This window comes from Labrus mixtus, chromosome 3, assembly GCF_963584025.1.
Source record: "Labrus mixtus chromosome 3, fLabMix1.1, whole genome shotgun sequence".
In the NCBI taxonomy this organism is placed as follows: domain Eukaryota; kingdom Metazoa; phylum Chordata; class Actinopteri; order Labriformes; family Labridae; genus Labrus; species Labrus mixtus.
This window is the reverse complement of record NC_083614.1, coordinates 8,910,456-8,933,229: the sequence shown is the minus strand read 5'-3', so window position 1 is coordinate 8,933,229 and position 22,774 is coordinate 8,910,456.

The window sequence follows — 22,774 nt, the reverse complement described above, 5'->3', positions numbered from 1 at the left end:
GTTCTCACAAGCATTCTTTGAGGTTCTGACTGCGCGGGAAAACGTAAAAAAGAAAGAGTCTCTCGGCTCTCGTGTTGAGACACATTTAAAAGGCACCTATAAAAAGGTGAATCCCCTCTAGTTTTTGAATGGATAAACACATTAATATCTAGATAATGCCGTTCTAAACTACCTATCTCGGAGCCCTGCTATGCCCCGGGCAGCCACCTCTTCTGCTGCCTCCGCCTGTCTTGTCAATATCATCCCCTCAGTGAGTAAAAGCCACTGACAGGTCTGATTTAGTCATTGTGCCTCTCAAAGTATCTTTCCACACTAATCAAAATGACTCTATGTTTAATAAAGCATGAAAAAAGCTTTTCCATGAACGGTGTGCTGGAGCGGAAGTCATCTTGCCTGTAACGCTAGATGATTAATCAACAGATTGGATTCTGCTCAGGATTGCAATTCACTTCCTGCAGCACTCACTTTGAACCCAAACATTAGATTCATGAAATGAAAGATGTGGGACTCTTTTTTTTTTTTTTCTTTTAAAGGACATTAATGGCATTTCTTTAAGGATTAAGTGGGGTTTTTCAAGGCTGAGACCTGCCAGGAAGTATCAGTGAGAGGCTCCTGACTCTGGCTGTCAGCAGGAAGGGTAAATGCATACGAGCTTGTGGTCTGAACGGAAAGTTGGCACCCATCAGTGCGTGCCTCTACTTAACAGGGTGTGGCAGTTAGCTCCCTGCACTCAGCGCAGGGTTTATGGGTCAGTCAGTGATGAAATGTAGCATAAAATTGCCTGGATTCTTGGTTAGTGCTTGTTATGACAAGACTTTACCACAAAACAAGAATTTGCTGTCATCAGGCGAGAATTACGAGCTCAGTAATCATCAATTTCATCAGCAACATTGTACAAATAACTTGTGCCAGTAATGTCGTCATAAATAACCTAAACTGCCCAAATAAACAAAAAATAAGAAGCAGAGTTTTACAATAGCACACCTGGACTAACATAAAAGTTATTTAATGTGATGTTAGATGATGTTTTCTGTTTGAACTGAAACTGCTGGCTGTCTCTAGTCTAAAATACAGAAACGACACCGCAAACATTCAAATCTTAGCAAGAATATTTATCTAATTTCTCATCCAAAATATCACATTATAATTACTACCAGCCAAATTTTACTGAAACTGAAAAGTTATTATGAGCAAAGAATTAAGCCCTGAATTGTTTGTAAGGAGCTAAAGTAGCTGCAGATTCAGCGATCAAGATTAACATGTGTAGTTTATTGAATTAAGACAAAGATCTAACTTTAAAGGTTCACTATGGAGTTTTGGTAGAACAATACGAGAGATGGAGAAATGTACAGATTCTATGGTAAATGTTCATAACGCTATTCACAAACAAAAAATGTGGTCCCTGTAACTCTTTTTGAAAATGCTACAGTGGGGGACCGCAACAGTGGCTTTAACTCTCGTAACTCTCCTGGTAGCTATTTAGCTCCAAACATTGTCCAGGGAGCCATTTTTTCATTTGAATAAAGTTTGTGTATTTAGTTCAGACAATAAAGCATAGAATTATTTCACTTCTCAAAGTTCTATATTTCACTACCAAATCTACATGGTGCTCCTTTAAGAAACAAAAGTCAAATGTGCTTACTATATTGTCAGCTATTTGAACGTATTACAGTCAATCCATGTGTTTTTTCTTTGCCTGTTATATCCTGATATTAAGTCTTCATCTGGACTTTTCAGGTGAATGTGGCTTATAGTTAGTGTAATGAGATATGAGACACACAGTGTAAAACCATGCATTATGTAATTTCTGTCACACAGGATTAAATCTATATGTAACTTTATTTTTTCTACAAGTGGTTAAGTTCTTAATCTCACATTGATTGTTTTTTCTTCAGTTTTTCTGCTTGTTTACAGTAACAGGGGAGAGGTAAAGGGCAAGGTTTCAGAAATAGAATCAGCCCTGTCTTTTTCTGCTCAATGCGTGAAAATAGTATTGATTAATGGTCATTGCCCCTTTTTTTTTTCCACGCAGAATGATGTAAAGACCCTGTCAGTTAGCATCACCTTCTCCAAGATCGTGTTCCATCAATCCCACGGCCAGACGGGCAAGCAGTGGCAGGTGGCACATATTTCACCTGCCCGGGCAAAATGGGCCAGTAAGTGGGACAAGGCAGGGAGACAAAAGTGACACATGCAAAGGTGACATGCGAAGGTGACAGCTTTTCACACCTGGGAATAATGGTTTTGATCGGCGTCCTGCTTGTTTCTGCTGCTGTGGACTGGACAGAGACCAAAAATGTGTGATAATATACACAATTAGCTCATGCCGCAAAAAGACCCGAGGCTTTCACAAGCTCGGGCACATCTAAACTCTACCTTTCACCAGGAAGCATGACGGCTCCGGCTCGCCACAATACTGCAGGAATATAATGTTTTGACACATCAAGGATACAATTATTGGACCCTGAAGCCATGCTTGTCCACACATGCAGCCCATCAGTTAGATATAGTGAATAGCTGTGGGAGCACTGCAGGTGATTTCCACATCACCAGCAGAAAAATATCACTCCTGCATCATCTGACTCTCTGCTGCAAAGAATACAAATTATCACCAAGGAAATACACACATATATATATACTGTATATCAGTGTGCTGTGCATACATCCCTGTGATGTTCCTGTCTTGTCTGTTTTGTGTCAACTGATATTACATATGTGCAGCAACTTCAAAAGTAAAGCAGTGTTAATATCACTTTGGATGTCCAATTTATTCTGTCACAATTTCCCTCTCCCATGTGTTCTGTAAAGGAGAAGATGGCCCCTCAACAGAGAAGCCTCGCCAATTTATGTGTCATTATCACTGTCACTACATGCAGAGCTATTTTTGTTTTTCATCTGACCATGTTGACATGCTCGCCACGTTAATGTCCCACAGTGGAGCCGCAGTCTGACAGAATAGAGGATCCGTGGGACGTTTTTGATCATCTATATTATCAGCATACTCCTCTTACAGCTCGTCAGTTACGGGACAAAGATGCACTGCTTAGTCTCTGCAGGGCATCCCTGAGATACTGCAGCTTATTATCAGCAGCTCTTAAATGCTGTTGGCCCTGAAAGAGAAGGAGGAAAGGAAGAAATCTATCAAATCGAGCCTCTAATGAGGTGAAAGAAGGATTAAATATACAAGGTAAACCCCACACCTGGACACTAATAACATCCTGAAGCCACAGTTAGAAGAAATGATCTGAAAGTTGACTAAATAATTACCATGCTTTTAGGTTTTGAAAGCACTAATAATGCTGTTAATTTCTAAACAAATAAATATTATTTAGCTTTAGAATTGTTTTTCAATTTGATTCTAAGGTCTTTGTAAAACATGAAGTACTGCATAGACGTATGTTTTCTGGGAGTTTTTCTAATCACCAACCTAAACGTTATGCCACCTTAAAAAGAAGTGTTTTGTAATTCCTGTATAATAATGAATATTGTGATCATTCAGTCACAGAAAAGGTGCTACAGTATGTTTGTTTACAGACCCTTCACATGTTCAGAAATGTGAGTAACTCAGAAAGACGATGATTTTTTTGTCAAAACTAAAGATTTCATTGGTGCAGGTCATTGTGGACGCCAGTTTCAGGCCCCGTTTTGTGTGTAAGAAACAGTCATAAGTGAGACCCAAGGGGAGTTGAGGCTCTAACCAGTCGTACAACATTGATCAACAATGTGAAAACCATTCGTATGAATTTGTTGCGTTCTGATCTACATTTCTAACATAGGCGGTTTTGAATTCAACCCAAACTATTAAGTCTTGCAGGGGTGTAATTATATCTATAAAGGATTTAAGGTGACCTCTTTGTCAACACTTAGAAAATTCAGTCTGCAATACAAGTTGCAAACTGTGAAGACATACATACCACCAAACTACTAACAGACGTAGGAATCACTGTGAGAGACAAAGTGAGACTGGATGCCCTAAAAGACCCAGTATTTACAAAGTGTTTTATTGAAATGTAGAAATTTTAACTTTATCTGACTATATTTGCATCAGCAGATGTCAGAGTGTGTTATGTCCCAAATCTGTTCAAAGTCGATGACAAAGACGGAGTGTTTCCTCCATGATATAGCAGTTTATTCAATGATCGTATTGTAATTTAAAGGCTTTATATGCGATTTTTTGATCCAGCAGAGCACCAGCATGAAACCAAAACAACTCACGCTGCATTGTTGTGTTAGCATGCTAATGCTAGCGATCTTTATTATGCTCGTATCTTCACACTGCATGTAAATTTACCCGAAATGAGCGTGATCTAGAAACACAGTTAAGCAGTGAGTACAGTATGTTATTCTTCTTTTCTCTAGTCCCTCAATTAAACAACTTTTATACTCGAGGGGAGGAGTCAGCCGTCGGGCCGGCTATGTCAACATACAGAAAAAAAACTCTGAAAACATCACAGACAGTGGGACTCGGGTGTTACACCCATTGTAGACAGTCATGACTCACAGAGTTATTTTTAGAGGATATACTTGATTTATATTATATTAAAGTGTGAAAAATCACATATAAAGCCTTTAAAGATAAAATAAACATAATTTTGTAAGTAAGACAGGTCAGTTCTCTATCGTCTTGAGACTATCTCTCCACCCCGTTGCATAACAGGTCAGTTATGAATGCAGTGTATGGATAAATGTTGCGAGTGTTGAATTACAGAAAGAAGGTGATGGTGACAATGGCAACGGTGACGATGATGATATTTAGGATGGTTTGATTCTCCTGCCCATCGTTAGCCCATCGTCTTCTTGTTTCCTCCAAAGTCGCGTTTGACTGTGAAAAATGTCTCAACATTTCCAGTTTTGAGAGGCAGGACTCTGATTATTCTCAGGTTAACGTAAAAACCAAAGAAACTCTGAGGAAACTCATGTTCTGTCATGTTTCAACTCCTCATCGTCTTCACACAGCACTGTCAGTATGCTGAGAGAGCAGAGGTGAGATTTCAGATTGTGCTTAACGGGCATTAATTGGGCCGTTATCTGAAGTGTTAACTGAGTTATTAGTAATTACACCTTTTCTTACACCTGCATTATAGTGTGTAAATGTTACTTTAATATGTCTTCTTCAGGTGATATAGGTACATTTTCAAAGAAGTGAAATACAGTCTCATGTCAGGGTAATTAATCAAATAATCATTTATTTAAAAGAGTGAGAAATTATTTTTTCATGGCAGAACACTAAGCCAACTGTTTACCTCACCTCTCTGATTAAGGACACCAAACCCAACCTGCTGCTATTCAATGCCTCTGAAAGCTGAGTTGGTTAATTAAACTGTTTTCTGCCTTCGCCCTCTCTTCTCGTGGTTCATTTATTTGGACAGGGGGCAACGCAATGGGAAGACTGGGCAAGTTTCCAGCTCGACTGTGAACGCACCACGAGAATGATGTAGTGGCTGGAGGAGTTCAGAGGTTGGGGTGTAAAGGTAGAGCCATCAGGGATGAGTCGGGTCAAGCCATTTAAGTCAATATTGCTCACTCCGTCTGACAGCTAGAGTAACACCTTCCTGATCCACAAGGCCGGTGGACAAAGGAGGCGGCGTCTACGACTCATCAGCGAGGGATTGTGGGCTTTGGCTGCTGCAGAACGGCTGGAGGGGGCGGAGGCATGTGTCCGAGGGTCCCTGTAGAGCAGGCATTACTATGAAGGACTCACTGTAGTTGACCTAGCCCCAGGCCACATGTGTCACTAGCATGGCCATCAATATTACCTTGTCTGCACATTTGCACTTCAAAATTTCCAGGCCTTGCTTGATAGATTCTAACGTCACTGTCTGGGTTGGCTTGGAAAAAAAATCTTTAATTGGGGGGGAAAAAAAGTGTTTCGATCCACTTCTTTCATGTTAATATTTCATCAAGATTAAGGTTGTAGAGTTCTAATTCTCATGACCAGTGTCATTAGACCAAAGCAGAAGAAAAAGACAAATGTAACGATGTTTTAAACATCACAACTTGTGTGGATCTTCGTTTTAAAGCCATGAGTTGGGCATTGTGGCTGCTGCCGTCTTGTATTTATGGAATGACAAAATGGTGGAGCCGGAGAGGCGTTAGGGACTAGCAGTTGCTAAGTTATCAAAACCGCTATTCAGACCTGTTTTCAACGCAAGATATGTACGCTCCTGTGACGCTTCGCCTTCAGTATGAATGCCACTGAGGAGTAATGGGAGTCGAAGTGATCCCCCCTCTGTGACGGCTTCGGGTGTAGTTACAGAGAGAGGTGTTACAGGGCTAAGACAGGATCAGTGGAGCCAGCGCAAGAGAGCAGTGCTGCGTATGTGTGCATGTCTAACTGTGTGTGTGTGTGTGTGTGTGTGTGTAGAGCTCCCGTTGTACCACTTTGTTCCACAGACTGAATGACCCTTCACCTGATTTAGTCTTCCTTTTAGGTACATTCAGGATTCCTTTACCTGAAGTTCTGGGGGAATCTGATTGGGCTGTAGCCAGTGAGAAAGGTCAGAAAGATATATGTGGAGCGATCAAATTTAGATTTTTTTATTTCAATTAAGAGTTTTTCACAATAAGGCACGCAGCTGACCTGATTGACAGGTGGGCTCGATGTAACGGTTTGTCAAGAAGCACTTCCACATTTCACAGTGGCTTTGTGTTTCAGCCATTTAGGGAGGGTATAGTGAAGAATAAACAGATATTCCACTTGGTATTAGTTCGCAGAGTGCAGTGATAGCAGCATCAGCAGACTACGTGCACTCTATCCAACCTCTCAGCCCCTGTGTGGGGTCAATCGTCCTTCCCCTTCCCAAGCTTATAAAATGTCCCTTATCAATATTTTAACACATCAATTGTAACCTTCGGTAGACGCATCACCTCCTGAAAAGTAAATTATCAGTGGACGGGGGTCACAGGGGATTGACTGTCTGGGACGCTGTCAAGGCTTTCTCTCTTGTTTTCTCTATCTCACACACTCTGTCAATCCCATCATTGAGCTGGGGAGAAGGGTGGTTGGGGGGGGGACCAATAGATTTCAGCAAAAGCTCTTGTTGAGGATTTTTCAAACTAAACAATGCCCTGGGCATGTTGTATTCTCAGGAGGACTGTTGGCCACAGTAGATATGCTTCAATTCCCAGAATGCCGAGCAATGTACAGCGTGGTTAGAATTCCTACATAGTGATGATTTTACCATCTTAAAGCCTTCATGTAAGTCAATCTATGATAGACAGATATGAATACTATGAGGTTTACATGCGCCCAATGCTTTCTTGCTAATAGTGATTAAAAAACTCATGTCTGTTCTGGAATAAATAACATTTTACTAGCTGGTTAGCTTGTTTTAGCACAAAGACTAGGAGCAGTGGTAAAATAACTGGCCTCGCTCTGTTTGAGGGTAACAACATCTGCCTGCCAGCTCATGTTGTTTTAATCCTGATGATTTCAAAAGACTCTATTAAGTACATTCAAAGTAGTAACATTGTTGGAGCTGTGTTCACATCCTGGTCACATGGACGGGACGTCCGGCTCCTCCCCTTGTGTATAAAGCTGTTTCAGTTAAGAACTACATAAAAGAATAATAATATGCTCACTGCTTATTTGGATGTCACATAAGCGTTTTCAGATCAGTCATTCCGTGTGAATATATTTGCAATGTGAAGCTACGAGCTAACTTAACGTGCTAACATTAGCCTGCTAACACGACAATGCAGGCTACAGGCAATTGCCACTCGCGCAAAGGATAATTTTGTCTGTCTATGTGGCACGCTCTGTCACAACTTTTAATATCCAGATCGAGTGTTTGATGAGGTGCAGCACTGACACTCACTGTTGAGTTCATCGATTTTTCTGAATTCACACACTATTTCACAATAAACATATGCTCCAAAGGCATTATTATTTTATGCTTAAATAAAAATGCCTGAGAACATCATAACTTAGATTTCATTTTTTTTTTTAAATCTACCTAGCAATTGCAAATCAGTCATTTTAATTGCATAAAAATGTCTTCTAGTTCCTTCAGTTTATCCATTTCCCCCCCAAGAATAAATCATACAGAACTAGTTTGTTGTATTTAGACATAACTTTGGACAGACTTAATAAAAAAGATACAAGTGACCTTAAGAGAGATGGATTGTGTTACCTTTGGAAGAGCCAGGCTATCTTTTAACCCATATTTCCCGTCTTTTTGCGAAACTAATATAACTGGCTACAGGTCCTTGATTCATGTTAAGAGAGATATCAGTTTCCTAATCTCATTGTCTGCTAAATAAATATATTCTCCCAAATGATAGACTCTTTCATGAAGAACTGAGTAATATCTTTAGGCATCTTCACACTTCACACAAATTACACAAACAAATAGTACAAATACCATTTCATATTAGCAGCTTTTGTTGCAAACTGCAGCTGATCAGGAGCTGCTGGAAAGACCTGGAGAGTAAAAGCTTCATCACAGCGAGATGATGATGCTCATCAGAGTGTGAACTTTCTTCAGGCAGTAAGAGGAAGAGTTAGCACGCAGAATGATTACCTTTTAATCTCAGAAAGAGTTTAACAACACAGATTATCGATTTATAGACAGTCTACCTACCTCAAGACTCATGGTTAGAATTTTTAGGGTAGGGAATGTAGTGCCATTTGTATTTTAAATATATGAGTCTGAAATGTAAAACAGAAAATGGAGCACTCTTAACAGGAGAAAGAATGGACACGTTTCTTTGCTTGTGTATAAATCTGAGCTTAAAGGATGCTTCACAGTGAAGAAGACAAAGACAGATGTTGAACGTCAGATTAGTTTCATATAATGAAAACAGTGAAATGTATTTTCTTTAAGTACAAATAGGAAGGTGTGAAGAATCATAAACAGCATGATCATAAACAGAGCATGCGTACAAATATTAACATAAGAATATCGGTCATGCTAAAGTAACTTCACCTAGTAGTAATTTATTTCCACATATACAGTTTTCAGAATGAAAATTTGACTGAAAAGGGGTTTAGGCTGAACCTTCAGCTTATTATACCTACCCTTATTACAAATCTTATTATTTTAGGCACTTCTAGTTGTACAGAAAGCAAACACAGCATCATAAAGATATGTGAGTTGAATATTTTTTTAAACACAAACAGTGTTTTTTGGGACTGAATCAATTTATCAGTAGTGTTGAAGTGAAGCCAGCCACATCCTTTTTCACATTACTGACTTTGCTTTAAACCAGCTTCACAGCCACAAGCATAGCATTGCTCATGTCATCTGCAAATCACAAATCGTAGCTCCTGACGCGAACCGCTGCACAGAAGCCAAGTGCCAAAGGGCTCTGGCCAAAGCCAGCATCAGACTTTAAAGTGATTTGAAACAGTGAGCAAAGGAGGGGCAGAATTTGCCTCGGAGCCTAACATAGACAGGAGCTTCAATCTTCAATGGAATGGAAAAAAAAAAAGAAAGAAAAAGATGAGAAAGGGAAAGAAACAGTAGCATGGCCAGCTCATCCATCATTTCTCTTAAAGGTCAGGATTTTGTAGGTGGAATTGGGTAGAGCGAGCAGCGAATTGCAGATGCAGCGAACAGCAGGGTATTTTCCGCTGCCATGACCAGCTAAGGAGAGCTCCTTTAAAACACATCTGCCAGTAAACATTTTGGCCTGACTCTGGGTCATCTCTCCTGTCTGGACAAGACCCAGCAGAGCGCGAAGATGTACCTGCACAAACCTAGAGACAGACTTAGTCACTTTAGACTTTGCTTTCAGACCTAACCGCCACTCTTTTAATTGTTAGGTTGAGAAATGCTGGACTCTGAAGGCTTTTCCCACCTTCTTTCCTTTCGATTTGAAGGTTGTTGTTTTTTTTCACACACAAAACAAATATCTACATAATTTTTGTCCATTCTTTCTGAACAGTTCAAATCAGCATCATTTTAATTACTTCAATCCAGCTTTATTTTTTTGATAATAGCTACATGCGGATCTCGAGCTACATGGTTATTGAGCAATATTTGTCGTTTGTGGTCTTTATTGGTTTGTTTTTCTCTGTTTACCTGTGGCTTGTTGTTTTTATTTATTGATTCTAGTGGCAGCTAAATCTGTGCACCATTTGAGTCCAGGACAATTTCCCCAAGAGTAAGTGTATCATAAGGTATGTTGTGGTATCTTGTCCTACCTAGCATTGTGTATTGTTGTATCTTGTTGCTTCATATCTTGTTGTATCATCGTATCGTATCCTGCTTTATCATATCCTGTCTTGTTGTAACTTTGAGCAGTGTATCTCATCCTCGTGTATCTCACTGTATTGTATCTTGTTGCATCGTATCATTTCCCGTCGTAACTTGTTGTTACTTTTCGTTTTGCATCGTATCATATCGTCTTGTGAATCCTGTACATGGATATTTTCTGGATTCTGATGGCCTTTCTCACCTTGTTTAAATGTTAATATTCTTCAATAAGTTACTTCAACATCTTAATTTTTTAAATCCCATTATCCTACGGCATTTCCATCAGTGACTGTAATCGATTCAAATTCTCATCTGAACACAGAAATATCCCAAAAAACGAACACAGCAACACAAGTTTTGATTTACGAAAGAGTGTGTTTGATAAATGGCAAAAAAAGTGTCACCATTACAGAACAAAAAAGTAATTGAAATGTCTTTCCAAATGATTTGTAATTATTTGACTACATGCCCCAAAGATACTTTTTGAAAAAAAAATCAAGAGGAGACGGAGCAAAGAAATCACAGACGATGGCTCTCTAAAGTAAAACCCATCAGCGTGCCTCTTTACCCTCTTAAACCACCAGAGACGAGAGGAAGAATGACCCTCTGACATTATGGATGGGGAGAAACAAACCAAACACACCCCACTCATAAAAGACACACTTTTGCAGGATGTACCGTACTTACAGAGGAATTCAGTGCAGTCAGAAAGCACTTTCTCCTCCTCTGTCAGAGTGATGAAAAGGTTGCTCTCCCAGAGAAAATAAAACTGGCGAGAGGGACAGATGTGAGCTCAGTTCTAAGTCTCTCCATCAGCCGCGTAGATGCCGCTCAGACACCCCTGGGATGCTCACACACATCTGGAAAGAATTGTCAATGGGATTGATACAGTGCCTAGAGTAATAAAAAATGAATTTCACTGCCGCGATGTAAACACAAATGACCTGAGCCGTGATGCATTTGCTTAGATCCGCTTTGATCCCCCCATATCTGTGTCTTCCTCACCCTCCGTCTCATGTGCTTCTTAAGCTTGTGTGCACACAGTCTGAGCAAAGGCGGTAATTGCAAATAGTCCCATGGATTGAACAGATTCAGCCTCAGCGCTAAGGAAACCATCCTACCTAAATGACTCACTAGTTAAAGCCGGGCTGATCCTAAACACCTGTTTAAAGGTGTCTTAATATCAGAATTTAAAAAGCAGATGGTGCATTATTGCTCTCCAATAGAGATATAACAAGCTCTAAAGCTGCTGTACATTCGTTTGAACAGCCTGCGCGGACGGCTAGACAAGTAAAAGAGAAGTGATACATTAAACATGAATTGTTGGAAGGACACAGACTACATAAAAGCATGCAGTGACAGGGTCACAGGCTTTGTGCGCGACGTGAGTGGAGGGGACAGATTTGCAGAGAGTCTTTTAATGTGCGCGCTTGTGCTTAACATTGTTTAGAGCTCAGTGATTTGAGATTACTACCACAGGGGGCGGCCCCGGGGCATTTTTTTATGATGAGCTTTGGAAAATGTTGCTCTTTAAGGTGGCCATCTTTCTCCTCAGCAGGAGGACCAAATAAACTGCAAAGCCTCCGGACATTTGGGTTCAAATCTTTAATGTGTTTACAATATGAATATTTTGGAGAAACCACTAAATCAGAATGAAAATAAATGTTTATTACTTTTTAAAAACAAATTTTAAAAAACAGCTTATTTCAATGTTTAGACCATTTTTTGGATCATGTGACTGGGCCAATTACAATTTAATTGTCTCTTTCTGATGGGAAAGATTACAATCAGCACATTATATAAGAGACATTTGATTAGTCATTAGGCTCAGTAAAGTTCATTGTAAAAAGAATATTGGGACTTTAGGACTTCTTTCGTTTCTATGGCGGGGTTTAAGAAAATAAAAAAATTAAAAAAACTATAGCTGAGCTGCTGCTGATCCAGATAGTGATGTTTAAAAACTCTGAAGCATTTCTGACAGATTCAGGTTCAATGCCCGCATCAGTAATCTCCTCCAGTGAAGAGCTGCTCCTCTGTCAGCGAGGTGTTTCAGCTGCGGCCTTGAAACCTGTGCAAAGAGCTCCAGTTCGGCTCGAGCTCGATGAATGATTCCTGGGATCCAGAGTCGGGTTCCACCCCGCCAGCCCGCCTCCAGGGACCTCTTCATTATCTGTCATTAAATGTTTTTAAGTTTGCATAATTGATCCTCTCCAATAAGTCGTCATTGATTTATGGAGGTCTGGGCTGAAGGAGGAACTGGTTAAAAATTCATAACCCTGCTACACGTCTTCACAATCCATTAGCTGCTCCTGGACCCGGAGTCCTCCCATTGATTGACCTTGTGCCGAGAATCTCATGGACTCTGCATTTTTCCCTCTTTTATTGCACTGTGGGAAGAGTTATGTTTCAGCTTCTTTTTCTCCCCTGATAGGGCTTACTTTGATTTTCTCCCTCACCGTGCGTCTTTCTCTCTGTCTCACCCTCCCTCTGTCTCTCTATTCCTCCATCCAAACTGAAGACCGTACTCTGAGACGATGAATAAATAAAGCATGTTCCATAAACAGCTTTCCACTATTATTTAAGCTTCCAGGACCTCGCACTCTGACAGCCTGCTTTCCCTGCCATCAAATTCAAGTGTGTAAATTTTCTAAAAGGCTCTGAATGTTTTATGATGATTTCAGGGAATGATGGAGTAATAGCTGAATAGTGAAGCTATTACTTTTAATATTTATATTGAGTGCTTTGAATCATTAATGTGACAGGATGTAAAATCAGAGCTGCGGGACGTATGTACTTCACAACCACAGCCACTTGGCAAAAAAATATTTGTTTTCCTGAGCAGCTGGGTCCAAACTGTTGTGAGTGAGGGTGACGCTCCCTTCCATTAATTTTAATCTTACCTTGAGAAAAGACAATTCTTTGAAAGCATTAGTTCAAATATGGAGCATGTCTGAAAGAAATTGCAACAAATCTGTGAGAGTTGTGTTTATAATTCAGAGGTCAAGTCATGACAAAGCCGGAGCCTAGACCTCTTATTCTTGTTGGCTATAGTCATAGAAACTCAGTAATGTTTGCCGATACAGTAAGGACAGCGGTGGTGACCGCTGCATTGATCTTTGGGAAGGAGGGGGGCAGGTGCAATTTCTGGACTGGGATGTGTATCTTAGCTTGTTAGCTCGATGCTAACACAGGAAAAATGCCTTTAACTGGCTAGCAGAAATAGCATTGCATTGAAGAAATGTTTGCTTAGTTAAAAATCTAGTTCTAGTCTGGTCTACTGATCTGGTCTACCTTAATTAACAGTCTATGCTCTAATCCATTGACACTCCATGACTCGATATTATATCTTTAAAAAATTTAATTTCTGCTGATAATTAATGATTTACAGATAAACAGACACCCAGCTTTGGCAGTGTATAACGTGAGTCAACAGAGGCCCAGAATGCAAAAGACCTGAAACACGTCACCAATCAGGAACTTTAGACACGTAGAATGTTAAAGAAATATAAAGTTTTATCGCAGATTATACATTTTACTCAATTACTACATATTCTTTATCCTGCTTTTTTTAAATTATACATGTACTGTATGTTTTACACGTTAAAACTAATTCAAAAAAAAAATATATATATATGTATATATATATATATATATGTATATATATATATATATATATATAGGTGAAGGTCTATCATTCTCCTTCATCAATAAGTTTGAGACACTACGTTTAAATATTATTGAGATAACAGAAATTAAAATTGTGGCATGCTGTTTAATTGCTAATTTACTTTTTCTTTTTCAACATGAGTCAGATTACTTTGAAATTCAAATTGTTATCCAGGTAAGTCAGTATTTTCAATTCTCAGCAGAGGCATGACTTTAACACATAAAAATTGGTAGTCTTGTTTTTTCATGTGTTGATATTTATTCTGCAGATATTAGTTTCTGATATCAACTGGTTTTATTAAAGGTTTCATCCTTCAGATTTTTATGATGCTAATTTGTCTGTCTAATCATTCAAACCAACTCAAAGCTCTGATGCAGTAACTGAAAAAAAAAGAGACCTAGATTGTCCAAAATCATAAATGATATGAAGCAGACATCAGAGACCCTTTGTCTCACAGTGATGACTCGTCTTCAGAACTTTAATTTAGGGATTCCTACATTTGTTTGCAAGTGCAATAAATGTGATTCCCCAATGCATTGATGTGTCGGACAGGTGACAACATTCAACTACTTCTATTCCAAGACTTTAGGCATTTAACCACAACCTTTGTATGCAGTAACAAGTACACAAACTAACAGCTGAAGAAAGTCATTCTTGCAAATTTTTGTCTGTAACGTCCATTCATCTCTTTACAGAAAACCAAACAGGGAGGAGAAATCAAAGCTTTACACTTGACATTAGTTATCAGCTTTCCTCCCGATGTTAAAGGTTATCCTGCAGGAGGTGTGAGGTCTTTGCAGATTTGTATCCTTGGTTTTGGTGTTGTTTTGTCCCTTCAGCACAGGGAGCTTTACTCTGTGTATCTGCTGCTGTGAGGAGCTCTGCAGTTAAAGGCCAGTTTATTCTTGCGGGTATCAGGCAGCCCGGTCCTGAGGGAACGAGCTCTTTCATGCACAGTTAGTGCACTTGACTCAGCATGGAGATGCTTTCAGATGGAAAAGCCATGTTTAGAGGACGTCTTATGAGACATTAAAGCACTACTGTTCCATTGTTTTAGCTCTTCCTAAATGTCACTTTCCTCTCCTGAGCCTGCCCTTCAACATGATGTTGTGGGACATGTCACAGAGAGAGGCCTTTTCTCTGCTCCCACTGAGGGTCCATTTGGATGGAGGAGCGGAATGTAAACTCGTCGCTCTTTCCATTACTGTCATCCTTATCTGTTTACTTTCTATGCAATATTTATTGAAAGAAAAGCAGGACAAATCAGATAAATTATGGCCTCTTTCTGCGACGTTTTGGTTGCGGTTTTGCTCCGTTTCCTGTAACCTTAATTCTTAAATGTTTGGTTGTGTTTTCAGAATGTATTCTGTAGAGTATTTTGAAAGTTTTTCACGACATTTTCTGGTTAGTTCAGGTCACAATGCAGACTTCAAAGAAAAAGCAACAACTCTGCATTATTTTACTTTATACTATGCAGGGGCGGCTATTTTAATGGGGCTAGCAGGGCTAAACTCTCCCCTTTACATACCAAAAAGTAAAGAAAATGATTATTCCAACAGTTTACAACAGATTAAATTTAAGGGGACCCTAGAGAAACAACCGAACCTCACAGTTACAAGAAAAACATGCAATATTTAAATGTTCTGATTTCTAACAGCCCCACAACTTAATCATCCTCTTACCTTCACTTTTATAAAGTGAATGAGTGCCAGGTGTCATGGCACACCCCCCTTGAAAAGTTCATTCAGCCCACAGGCCAATGATGTCAATTTTAAATGGGCTTGAGCTTGTACAGCACTTTTCTAGTCTTCTGACTATTAAGCACTTTTACAGCGCAGGTCACACCTACACATTCACACACTGATGGTAGAGGCTGCTGTGTAAAGTGAACATCAGTAACTAATCTCATTCATACACATGCACACCCTGTTGACCAAGCACTGGGAGCAATTCGGGGTTAAGTGTCTTGCCCACGGACCTGTGGATCGAACCCCAAACTTCTGGTTATGAGATGACTAACTCTACCACTGAGCCACAGCCGCCCTGATGTTTTCTACAACTGTAGTCTCACCAACTTTATAAATGCTAAAGAAACATACTCATCATCTCTTAACTTGAGAACCAACCTTAACTTTGTTCAGTTAAACAAATCGGGTCTCAAGTCATAATAACCGCGATTGTGATGCTAATTCTATTAGCCCCTTAGGCTCTGTGCTAGCATCATGCTAACAAGCAAAGATGTACATCATGGTTAGAAATTGAGCCCCCCCCCCCAACCCCGGGAGAATGATGCACCAGATGCCTTAAAACAGTTTCTGATCATCCAATATCAACACTTTATTTTAAAAGTAACATACTGTAACTTAGAGGAGAAATAGTCCCATGAAGTTATGGGTTAGTTAAGTTATTGCAGAAAGACAAAACCTTCACTCCATGAATTTAAAGACATTTTTGTGCAGACTAATACATATATATGAAAAATATCAGCGCCTGAGTGGAGTCAAGAGGTCTCTTTCTTTAATAAAATGAAACCCACTGAGTTTGTACTGATGTGTTTATGACTTGTCAGCGGCCTGTTTCATAAATTCTCAGACTTAATGGTACCTATCAGGAGTGGAGGCTGAGGCAAACTGTAAATGAATAAGCAATGACATGAAAAACATCGCTATGGAGAGTCTAGGCATGTTTGAGAAGGTTGAGATGGACTGAACCCAATATCTCTCGATACGTTTCTTTACATTTATGTTTATCCACTTAGAATAACAATTGAAAACAGATTGTTCTCAGTGATGGAAAGAATAACCCAGTCCAGCAAATCAAAATGATATAAGATGAAATTTGCAACAAGTGTTGAGGTGTGTGCCCTGTTCTCTGCTCGGTAATGCTGTTTTATGTGAGCGGTAATGACTCCCGTGGATTCAGATGGAGCAATAATTGAGAAAGAGAAGCCGTGACTGGAACAGATGTTTCATATACTCCTCTGCTCAGACTTCTGTGGATTGTGTTTGTGTGTGTATCTATTAATATGGGGACCACTTTTAGAAGTACAGTGCTTGTGTGAGGACAATTTTGGATGTAATTTGGGGCTTTTGGTTGAGATGAGATCCAGTGAGTAGTGGTTAAGGGCACATTCAGACAGGCATTTGGGGGTCCAGGCTGCCTTTAGGAACTTGTTGCCCCCCAGCTGGCACTCATACCCAGGGGCGTGTCCAGGCTTTTCTGACTGGGTTGGCCCAACAGCGAGCTGCGCCTGGCTGATGTCCAGTGCTGTGAGGTTTTGGAAGGCAGACGTTTGTTGGAAACAAAGTCAAATGTATAGCTGAATGAGTTGTGATGTTTCATGATATTCTGTTTTATTTCAACAACAAAGGCAGCAGCTCAGAGCAGCTGTGTGTGAGGTGACGATCTGTAAATCATTTCAATGATACACGACCGTGCAAGTGCATTCCTATTTCCTTCCTAGGCACAGCCGCTGTGTAAGGGTGCATTTTATGTATCTGCTCTGGGCTGTTCAACATCAAGTGTTTCTAATTCCCTTCTACTCAGTACTGGTATTCAACTATTGAGATGTTTTTTTTCAGGGATACATGAAGTTGAAGAGAGTTGAACAATATGAAGCGATGATTTGCCTGCCTGTATCCGACTTGATTTACACTTTGTTCGTAGTTTGTCCAGAATGACTGAGCAAGCTTCTTAACTAGCTTCAACTTGAAAACTTCCAGCAGAAAACCCAGATATAATTGATGATATAAAGAGAGCCAGTTATTGAGATTATTATAGTATCATGAGAGATAAAAACAGAAAACTAACAGAAAACTCAGCAGGACAAACACAGCTGCACTGAATTGACAAAGGTTACTGCAGTAATTTAAAAAACAAACTAAGACATTCTCCCTCATAATGGTTGAGCTTCACTGAATGCTGAATGCCATTTTTCTACTTTTAAGTTTGGGCTTCATTCGTGGAAGTTAGTGATTGGAAAGGTCCCATGTTTATGAATTGTGTTGATTGACGGTTCAGTGGTGGTTTGATTGCAACACAACGTACATTTTCTCTGATATATTTTGCCAAGTTATCATTAATATCATAAATACTTGCACAAACTTCGGATTTACACAGCAAACGCTGAAATCTAAGCTAGAGCATTTGTCAATTTTTTTTGTGAGAAATAAGTCGTTACACTTGAGCCACATTCCCCTTAACAGTCCAGATAAACATCTTGTTTGTAGATTTTATATTTGTGCCAAGAAATCAGCTAAATACACTGGCTTAGATTTGAGTTTTTTTGCCGTGTAACAAAAGAGATATAATGGATTTCTATAATCAGAGGCTGTAAACAAAGTAAAAATGTAAGTTCCCTGTCTGCCTGTAGCAGTGTCAGAGAAGGTGCAGAGCCCCATGCTGACATGACAGGCGTGTCTCGGATCCTGTCTGGGCCCGCACCCCTGCACCCCGGTCCTCCTGTCGCACCTTCACCTGTGTCACCTCTGACTCACTGCTATCTTTCAATTTATGTGTGAATACACACAATACAAATGACACACTTCTAACACACAGTACTGTCAGGCTGATACACCTCCCTCCTTTTTAATGTTAATGTACCAGCAGATCCAAGGAGCTGTTATATTTGTTTTAACACATTTTTCTAACTTTCTTAATGGAACAATATGGTGAGGATTTTGTTATTCCCAAACCGCACAGTAACGTTAGAGGACTTCTAATAACAACAAGGATTTCTCTTCCAGAGATCAGTAAAATGTTAAGTTGTTGAGTAATGACAATCTTTCTGTTGTTGTTTTTAATCTCTTTCAAGTAGAAATTTGGAACTCTTGCCAGGTGATGGGATGAAAAGTGCAGAATCACAAAAAATATTAAGATTTATTTTTTGGGGGAATCAAGAATATCCTGGCTGCTAAATAAACCATGACTGTTTAAAACTTAATTGGGTCAAAGTGAAATGTTTGCTGATTGTTCGACAATGCTCGAACATGTAATGACATCATCAACTTGACTACTTGTAGCAAATGCCTTATCGTACAGTTAACTAATCCAACACTCATCCATACAGACCAACAATAGCATGCATTTAGAGTCCTATCTCTGTTGACCTGATCAATACATGGCCAATATTCACTCACTTTTTAGCTTTCTTTTAGTCTCCACCGATCCTTTTTTAATTTAAGCTAAAGCCCTCTAAAGAGCGGAGGGAAACTGCAGGCACTAGGTAATGGTTATATTTAGCTTTGTTAATTATGGTATCTTCTTTCAGTTGATTTAAAATATTGATTATACATTTGTGTGTTGCTAACCTCATTGTCAAGGTTCTCCAAATATTTAGAAATGTCCTTAAAATCCATGGATATCTTTACCTCATTTTAGAAATACCAGTATTGTCTGAATCCGTTTGGACTGAAAGCTGGGACAGACCAACTCACATCGTGCTCGTCCATGTCCTGTGCCTGATATTTGAAATTCTTTGGATTTATCAACACTGTCAGAGTAACTGATGGAAGGATATCCAGGCCAAGTTGTCACTTTTGTTTGTTGGTCGTAGTTTAGAGCTGAAGAACAGGAGACAAAGTTGAGACCTTATTGACCATGTGATTGTTAAATGCAATCACATGCATACACAGCATCTGTTTATCGAGATTAATTGTGAGCTTAATTGCCGTCCAAAGAAACCTGATAAGAGCTTTTGCTCCAGACGCAGCTTGTTTGCTCAGTAGAACCAAAGCTTGATAAAATGTATCTGTTTAAAACTACTCCGGCTGCAAAGAGAAGCCAGTATCTTTGCAATCATGTCCCTTGAAAGCTGATTCTGCATTCATATGGATAGATCTTTATAGAGACTTGTATCCACATGGTTGAATGCACTTGTTATTAGTCACTTTGGGTGAAAGGCTCCGCTAAATAAATGTAATGTAGTGTAATGTAATGGTCTGTCAAACAAACCCACACTGCCTGAAAAAACAGCACATGGCTCTGACACTGTGCTACTGCATAATTAGACATATCCATCATGCTTACATGACAGCACCAATTAGTTGGTTTCCTTCATTATCCCCATTGTGCTGTGACTGTATACAGAGGGCTCCCGAGGTCTGTTTAATATTCAGGTGCAGCAACACTGTCAACATCCTCTGTGAGGCAGTCAGAAAGATTTCTCATCGATCAGCTGCATGTGATACATGCAGGCACCATTGTGAAGCCACAGTGCACTTTATCCAGATGGATGATTGACAGGCTGTTGTATTTCCTCAGAAGAGAGTGAACCAGTGAACCTGGTTAATAAAACATTAGAAGCGCCTGAGAGGCCCGGCTGAAACGAGAGGTGGGGGAGTTGGGGTCACTGGTGTTCAACCAGCATCACGGCCTCAGAGCGAGCGCGGGATCTCCCCATCCTCCAAAGCACATCACAGGGGGTCCATGTGGCCTCATTAAAATCAAGGAGATCACATGTAAGGACCAGAGGAAGAGGGCTAGTCCCAGCTCAAAGCGCCTGGACTCCCAGGGTATTACTCTTTGAGGAAGCGCCACTGGAGAACACAGGGATAAAGCCTGAAACCGTTAAAACAATGGACATTTAACACAGCCTTTGCACTCCCTCTTCTGCAGGACTCATTCAGCTAATGCTTCAAAGATAGCACCGCTGCGGCAACGGAGCTACCCTGACTCGGATTGGAAGTGAGCCATGTCAAGTTCACCTGATTTGATTTCTTAGATAACCCTGTTGGATGGATAGATAAAGGCTGGCAGCTCGCTGTGTAGTGTGGTGGTCTGAGCTCTCTTTGCTTTGGATCTCCTCCATACTCCGAGACACTGCAGGTTCTGTTAGATCTGCACTGTTTTCCACACAAACAACCGTCTTTTTCAGTCCATTCATTACCAGGGAGGAAAACACGGCTAAACTGCATAATTGGGCCTCAGCAGAGCTTTATCTTTATTGAACTATTTATTTTTCATGATATCTCAATAATTTACATGGTTGATTGTGTAAAGAGTGGGGGAAGAGTGAGCTGTTAGGCCCATTTTCTAAGTCATTGCGTTTGTTCAGCTGTCTGCCTCACTGTCGCATGTATTTCATCTTTTCCCTCCTTTATTTATTCTGGTCTTTGGACGCCTTCCTAGTCATGTATTAAAGCTTTGCAGCTTGGCGGCGACAGTGCGGCTGTCAGAGTGGGGGGTGTCGGCGTGCATCATCACCGCCTTTAATGGCTGGCATCAAGTTCTGACAAGGCTACTTAAAGTGAGGGGCTTAGCAAAATGAGGGGCCGGGGCGAGCGGGGGTGGGGGTGGGGGGGGGGCTGGTGCACCATGGGATGAATAAAGCGCTTGTTTTTGTTTTAGTCTTATACATTTGCAGTAAGCAGCAGCCCCTCTGTCGTAGGTTATACTTATATCTGCCTCTCCTGGTTAAAGAAGCGGGTCAGAACCTACTATACAAGACAGTATTGTTAGTGAACATTTACCATGTTGAGATGTCATTAAAAAGCTACTGTCAGACTCTGGGGGCACTCTCTGACCAGGTCTGCAACATGAAGAAGAGCACCCATAATGAGTGGGTGGCACAGGAGGAATGGGAGGACGGGGGGGGGGTGTTGGTTTGTTTATGGATACTGTCTGAGAAAGCACTTGTTTGGGGGGGACACGGGTTCACGGCGAGCAGAGGGTAATTACGCTCCATCCGGTGGCTTCAGGATGCTTCACAAAAACCTGACACGGGAGGGCAGGCATGCCAGGTGACTGAGAGGGAGGGAGGGGAGCACAGGAACAAACGACGGTGACAGTGATATTATGGTGCCTGCAAATACACACACACACACACACACACACAGTCGTACACACACACAGTCGTACACACATGCATAAACACATAGCATCCGTGTAACTGGCATGTGCCCCAGGAAGGCAGGGATGCCAGCGCGAGAGGAAGCAGCAGAGAGTTAATTAGGGTTTGGATACACACTCTGAGGGCTCTCACACCTCACTCACCTCCAGCCTGCTTCCTTCCTGTCATTGTTCCCTGCAGTTCAGCTGGGGAGACCCGCACAACAAGATGGCCTCCAAATAGCTGCTCCCTGTGTGACAAGTTTACCTCCGTAGTGTTGGCAAGAGTGTTGGAGTGTGCATGTGTGTGTGTGTCTGTGACTGTATGCTTCACACACAAACACACACACACACACAGTTCTCTTCATGCATTTAAGGTTTTTTCACTTGAAGAGCCAAAACACAGCGACTCCAGCTGTTTATTTACTCATTATCCAATTATCACTCTCACAGCTACATGGAACAGTGAAACTTTCCTGTGAGAACAGAAGTGCGCTTCGTGCTTCGTGTTGGGTACACACTCACCCCAAATGACAGCAAAATAGGTGTGACACATAAGGCAAGAGGAGTGCGGCGTAATGTCAGGAGACAGTATGACATATTGGACTGTAAGCCAACAGTGAGATGCATAACTCTACTAAATTTACCGCACAGATTTAGAATTTGAATTGTGTGTATGGTGTGAGTGTCGGCAGCAGCATACAGTTGCTGTCTGCAACTATTTCCTACAAAATAACCTCGCTGTATATACAGTTATTTTTCTCCTCACCATACTGGCCACCAAGTGATCCCTCCACAAAGTAAATACAGCACATTGCAAATCTTCTGCACAAAAAAAGCATCATAAATGCAAGCGAACAGAATTAATTTCAAGGCCTCAGCCCTATCAGTTAGCCAAATTGAGTCAGCCTCTTTGTACTAGCTTCATGGTTTTAAATGTTTAGCCAGGATAGAAGCCTAAAACATGCATTTTTTTCTAATGACCTGCAGAGGGCAACTCCATTAATTGCAAAAATAATTCCTTTGGTTTGTAAGTCTATCAAAGAAAGGACCATAAATCTCAGTCAAATTATAAAATGAG